We start from the raw sequence: 6,810 nt of genomic DNA on the forward strand, positions 1-6,810 counted from the left end.
TCCTCCTAAGCGAAACCCCGCTCTGCGCAGGGACGGGCTGTGTCTGGCCGGGACAGGGGTTTGTTGCTGGGTGAGCACACGTTCCTATAGCCACGCTTCAGGCCGGTGTGTATCAGCGTGAGCGGGCCAGGATGACTAAATTCCGTTTACCTCTTCCTAGAGGATTTATGCTGTCTCACTTTTAGTCACTGGCGTATACAAAAAAGAATCTGCGTACGTTTGCAAGCCTCCGTACAAAAGGAAGCGTGCCCATGAGTACGTGTGGATGCGGGCGCATACGCAGCCGTCCCCGCAGGCACAAGGCAAGGTTATTGATCCGTCCGGTCAGAAAGTGTGTGCAAGGCAGGCAAGCCCTGCTTGTGCTTCTGATACAAACTCCATAAGCCTCTGTGCAAAGTCAGGATTTAGAACTGGTGCTCAGAGCCTACCTGGGTGTGTTTCATTTTGAGCATTTAATAGAAAAAGCAATTGGTGCTTGTGGAACAGGGAGGGCAATAAATACCTCCTGGAGGAATGTATGAAAGAGATGGGGTAAAGTATAATCTGCGTGACAGGGAGGTGGGGTTCCCACCTTGTCATCTCCTCTCCTCTCCTCTGCAGCTACAGCTGCTTCTCTCACGATCTGTCTGATCTACATTCTTTCTAGCTACACACAGTGCATAGTGCCTGCCCCAAAGAAATTCTCATGTAACCCAGACGTGCAGATCTAGACTAGTACCGAAGTAACAAATCACGAAAATACATGCATTCATGTTTTTCTTCCCTTCTGTTCCATAAAGCCCCTCTGGCCAGCTTCTCAGGTATAGCAGCTATCAGCATTCAAGCCCTGGTTTGGTGCAAGCACCCCTCTTCAACTGCTCTCTTCTGTAAGAAGAAAATCTTAATTTCTGGACCTACACCCCAAATTAGGAGAGAAAAAAAATCTAATAAAGTAGCCAGGTGGTGTTCCTCTCTGCTTCTCCTTGTCAGGAGACACATGGCTCTGCTCTTCTCTTCACCAATCAGGTTTTTTTATCCTTTCCTTCACATGCTCAACCACTGAAAATGCAAAACTACGGCAACAGGGACCCCTTGGCAAAGACGTTTTCACATTAATGCACATGTGGGCCTTGACACAACATCCTAGAGGGGATAAAACAAGGATTCTGTTCAGTGATGTCGCTGTGCCCAACGGGCCTTGTTGACACAGAGGGCACACCCACGGATGCAAACACTACAAACACCCATTTGTGTAAGGGCAGCCTGTTTCCAGCAACCTGTAGGATGGTTGCTTGCAAGCTTGGTCAGCTTTGCAAACCGGTGTTGTCACCTGTGACCCCCCCAGCCCCCCCCAGCACTTGCAGTGTGCAGCCTCACCTGTTCCCTTCCCTGCTCCTCACCATCTCCTCTTTGCAATTTTTAGCTTGTCTGTTGCTTCTCAGCTTTTGCCTCCCACCTGTGTTCTTGACGGCCCTCTCCTTGGCTTCTCTTGGTGACATCCTTTATCCCATGCAAAACTCCCCTCGCACACCCCCTGCTTTGTTTTCCACGTGTCCCAATTTGCCCTGCGTGCCTGCATCGAGTGTGCTTTTCCCCCTAAATCTGACGTGAAACTCTTCTTTGTGCCTTGCAACATGCCTCTTTCTGCATCCTGACTCTTCCTGCCCTTCAGATCCTGATGGTAAGATTCCCTTGTCTTCTAGCCTGCAGCTGCTGCGCTGAAGCCCCAAGGGCATCCCATTACTGTCTCACCTAACTCTTCCCTGTGTCTTCTGCTCCTCCGTCTGATCCGTGCCACCCTGCATTTCGTCTGCCGGATGGATTTGCAGCTTTTCTCCTCTCCCCTCTCCCATCTGTGTTTTCCCCTTTGTCACAACCGCAGGGATACTCATTGTGCGCTCTGCAGATGCGAGTCCCTTTTCAGCGTGTTCCGTAGTCTTTGCCTCAAGTGGCTTTGCTAACTCAGCGGAATATATTCCGTCCTTTTGGGAGTCTTACGTCCTTAGACAAAACGAGGGAGGTGCAGAAGTTAACACGGTACGTCATTGTTGGGGAACACAGACAATGTGCCTGTCTGTGTGCAGCCCGGACAACAATACGAATGCAATTTTCTCTGTACAATAAGTTACAATTTTGGTGCTGTACCCTGTTTGTGCTTTGTCTTTCTGCAGGTGTGTGCATGTGTTTAGATGCAGAATAGCGGTGATGATTTCTATTACATACATTTACTTTTGTGAGTACAGAATGTGTGGTACTTTCCTCCTGAGGCATATATTAAGCTTGCATATGTGTATCTTCATACGTGAGCACGCGCTCGCATACGTGTCGGTGCTTTCACGCGTGGTATTTTGCTGTAAGACCTTGCTCCTCTTGTCACTGCATTCTGCTCAGGCGGGGGGAGGCGCTTTGTTGTTTATGTTGAAGGCTGAACTAACTCTGAGCCATTTTCTGAGCAAAAAGCAAAACACAATACTGGGTATTTCAAGAATTTTGTTTTGCGAGCTAACTCTTTAAGTGGTTCCAAAACTCTTCCAAACTGCTTGCTGAACAACAAAAGAGCAGAAGCTTGTGTATTTGCATTAACTTTTCTTAGATTTACATAAATTCAGACACAGAGAGTGTCTGTCCTTTCACTTATGGTGAAGCTAGCAAAATCTCCGTGTGCGGAGGGAATGTGTTTGAATGCATTTATGTATTTAATACACACTGTTCTGTCCTGCGACCATTAAAAATCCAGGCAGATAATGAGTTTTGTTCTTCTTTCATGATACTGCATCCTGAAGTCAAGAGGAAATACCCAAGAATACAACCACCAGCCAACTTTACCTTGGGAAGTGGCTCCCTGAGGGGCAACATATTTAAGTAAGCACTGTAGAGGGCTGGGAAGCAGGGTAGGTAGCAGGAGGAGGGGAAGCAAGAGGAGCAGAAGGCAGCGACAAGGGGTGACACAGCCCGTCAGAAAACTGGAAAGGGGAGGGAGGTTTTCAGTCGTGATTTTTGTGATCCTCTCTTTGCTAACGCAGCGCAGATGGAGGTCGTGGTTCTCACTCACAGTGTGACAGACACATTCCTAACACGAGCAAAATATTCTGAAAGTAATCGCTGCCGCGTGACACGAGCCGCAGCCACCAGAAGCTGGCTCTGGCATCCCAAATACGAACTGTCACCTTTGAGGATCAAACCGGAGCTGCCCTTCACTCGGGGTGCCCTTCATCCCAGGTCAGAGCGAGTTGTTGGGCAAGGATTACACAAGAGGCACAGATGAAGGGAACCAATGAGGAAATGGCTGTGGGTAGCTCTGACTTCTGATAACGAGCATTTCTTTGTCTTACAGGTGTGCACAGGGTCCCTGGAACACTTTTGGACACACGGAGAAGTGTTTTCTGTCTTGCTGGCCAGAGTGATCAGTCCCTGGAAGCAGCAGGTAACGAGGCACAGGTTTTTCAGCGTCCTGTTTATTTACCTTCACCATGTGATACTCAGTTTGCTTTTAAAATGTGCCAGCTGCCCCTTTCTTTGGCTGAGGGTGCTGGGGGAGGCTGCCTGGCAGCAGCCCGTGGTGGGCAGGAGAAGGTGGAGTTGAGGGCAGCGGGCGCCATTCATCCCTCTGCCATTTTGCCCTTCGCTCACCTCCTCCTGGTTGCCTGCTGAGCTCCTTCTTCCCCTTCCCCCATCCTCTACTGCCTCCAGCACAACCTGGACAGCTTAAAATGAAGGAAAAAAAAAAAAAAACCCAGAAATAAAGGAAATAGAGAGATGTAGTTAATGGCTTTTATTCATGACGGAAACAGAAGCAGCCTAATTAAGTGAATGTGACAGGAGCAAGATGGGAGTCTTGCTTTTCAGTCACACCCCCACGTGCTTTGCTGTTCTAACCTAGCAAACGGCCGTCCCCTTGGTGCACGTTAGACATAACGTGGTGAGCACTTACACAGAAACCTCTCTTACAAATAGTGCAGTAACACAGCCACTGAATTCCTCAGAAACGTGGGCTAGTCCGTGTTCCAGACAAAGCTTGCGTTTCCAATTCCTCCTTCCCGGGCTTCACCCAGCATTTGCCACCAGCACCGCGCTGTACAAGCTAGATTCCCTCAAGATTTGCCAAACTGGTAATACCACAGGTGCTGTAGCCTTTGGTACCATCCATTCATTAAGGACTGTCTGTAAGGCCACAGAAATACCCAGCAGGACCCGCAGCCTCAGCCCCCAGTCTCATCATCTCAGCCCTTTGGGTGACTGGCCCCTTGCAGAAGAGCGGCATTAGGGTCAGAAAAAGGCTCCTCAAAGCAGTATTTGTACCAAATTCCATTCTATTCCTTCCCTATCTCTGTGTTTGGAAGGCAGCAATGCCTGACTTAGTACTTGGAAAAAACTGAGGGAGTCCTACCAGCTCTAGGACATTCCAGGAGTGGGAGGATCACTGGTGACTGTGGGACAGCAAGTCATTTTCATAGAATCATAGAATCATAGAATGGTTCGGGTTGGAAGTGACCTCAAAGATCATTGAGTTCCAACCCCCCTGCCCTGGGCAGGGACACCTCCCACTAGAGCAGGTTGCTCAAGGCCCCATCCAGCCTGGCCTTGAACACTTCCAGGGATGGGGCAGCCACAGCTTCCCTGGGCAACCTGTTCCAGTGCCTCACCACCCTCATAGTAAAAAATTTCTTCCTGATATCTAATCTGAATCTTTTTTCTTTATCTGGGGAAATGAGGAAAAAAAAGAAAAAGAAAAAAAAAAAAAGAGATTATTACATTCTTGCCCAAGATGCTCTTTACCTGCCTTTGAATCCCACTGGAGGTCAGCTCCACACACTCTAATCAAACACCGGGAGAGCCTCAGAGCAAGAGGAAAACACACCAAACAGGAATGGCGTTCCCAACTGGAGGTCTCTGAAGGATGATTCAGGGTTGCAAAAGAAGCAGGAGAGATGCCTCAGCGTCTCTGTACGAACTGCGGTGCTCACAGGTCAGCTCCGAGCTGGTGAGAGGAGGGTGTTTCAGCAGCTCACCTACCAGTGGCCTCCCGGAGGAGGTCTGTCACTGCTTAGCCCCTGCCCTGCCCGTAGGACCTGTCTTCACCTCACCATCCTCCACCACAGGCTGCCCACAGCTTTCCCCTTGTGGGTATCAGTGTCAGCCTCTGAAGAATGCACTTGCATCTGAAGAGTGCACCCTCAGTAAGTTCGCAGACGACACCAAGCTGGGTGGCAGTGTTGATCTGCTGGAGGGTAGAGAGGCTCTGCAGAGGGATCTCGACAGGCTGGATCGATGGGCTGAGACCAACAGGATGAGGTTCAACAAGGCCAAGTGCCAGGTCCTGCACTTGGGTCACACCAACCCCAGGCAGCGCTACAGGCTGGGGGCAGAGTGGCTGGAGCTGCCTGGCAGAGAAGGACCTGGGGGTGTTGGTCGACTGTTGGCTGAACATGAGCCAGCAGTGTGCCCAGGTGGCCAAGAAGGCCAACAGCATCCTGGCCTGTATCAGGAACAGCGTGGCGAGTAGGGCCCGAGAGGTGATTGTCCCCCTGTACTCGGCACTGGTGAGGCCTCACCTCGAGTACTGTGTCCAGTTTTGGGCCCCCTACCATAAAAAAGTCATTGAGGTGCTGGAGCGGGTCCAGAGAAGGGCGACAAAGATGGTGAGGGGTCTGGAGAATAAGTCTTATGAGGAGAGGCTGAGGGAGCTGGGGTTATTCAGCCTGGAGAAGAGGAGGCTGAGGGGAGACCTTATTGCTCTCTACAACTCCCTGAAAGGAGGGTGTAGAGAGATGGGGGTCGGTCTCTTCTCTCAAGTCACAGGCGACAGGACTAGTGATGGTGATGCTCCTTGTTTGTTGTGTGGGTGTCTATTTTTGTCAGTTAGGTTGACGGTTGGACAAGATGATCTTTAAGGTCCCTTCCAACCTAGAAGATTCTGTGATTCTGTGAGTCTTCTGGATATGCACAGACATGGGCCTCCAGCGAGAGCTCTTCTCTTCTTGACACCAAGCAGTTCCAAGACCTGCCATGTCAAGAAGCACTGCCGAGTCTCCTCTGTGTTCCACCTCATGCTGCTGGGGCCGTTTTCTCCTGTCAGACTCTGAAATCCAAGGACGTGGCTTCTGCTGCAGCCCAGGAGTTTTGATTTCTCAGCCACATCTTGCAACCTGCTGTTCCTGGTCTCCATGCCCGGCAGGATGCAACCCTCCCCAGACACCCGGCTGGGGAAGCGTGCCGGGCGGGAATGACTCAGCCCCGCTCCCTTCCTTCCAACCCGGGGGAGCCGGCAGTAGCCAAAGGCAACGGGCATTCCCCGGGGATGGTGACAGAGGCCGTTGCCCCCACAGATCTGGGCAGGTTCCCCATCGCTGCTGTAGGTGTGGGCACCCAGTACCTGTGGTTGTGGTTCCGGGGGCAGCCCACACCCGGGTGACAGAGTACCCCTCGTTTCTGGTGTGTGTGCACCATCCAGACCTGTGGGTGCCCCCGGGTGCCAGTCTCCCTGCTGCGGCCCAGCTGTGCCTGCAGGCCGCCAGGGCCACCATGGCTGGGATGGCAACGCCACCTCCTCCGTGGTGTCCCCTGGAGGCTCCTCATCCCTCCAGCGCTGGTCCGGCCCAGCTGCCCTCCTCCTCCGTCCCCCCCCACACCGCCACCCGAGGAACAATGGCCCCTTGTGCCCGGGCGTGTTTTCACCCGCCGGACGGGGCCTGTGGGAGCGAGAGGCCGCGGGGCCTTCCCGCTTCGCCTGCCGGCAGGGGGCGCTCTCCCGAGCAGCCCTTCCGCCCTGGCTGCGCATGCGCGGGGGGGCGGCGGAGCTGGGGGGGGGACGAGCCGGCCGGGGCGGGCGCG

The 6,810-nt window shown here is 52.3% G+C and overlaps 1 protein-coding gene across 1 annotated transcript in view; it reads left to right on the forward strand.

Annotated features, from left to right (window-relative positions):
- Positions 1–3,385: 3,385 nt before the first annotated feature.
- Positions 3,386–6,810, forward strand: part of MLF2 (myeloid leukemia factor 2) — an 11,361-nt gene continuing 7,936 nt past the window's right edge. The window contains exon 1 of the mRNA XM_014957159.1: positions 3,386–3,403. The gene's annotated coding sequence lies outside the window, so the exon portion shown is untranslated. The remainder of the gene's footprint in view (positions 3,404–6,810) is intronic.

This window comes from Calidris pugnax, unplaced genomic scaffold (assembly GCF_001431845.1).
Source record: "Calidris pugnax isolate Ruff unplaced genomic scaffold, ASM143184v1 scaffold225, whole genome shotgun sequence".
In the NCBI taxonomy this organism is placed as follows: domain Eukaryota; kingdom Metazoa; phylum Chordata; class Aves; order Charadriiformes; family Scolopacidae; genus Calidris; species Calidris pugnax.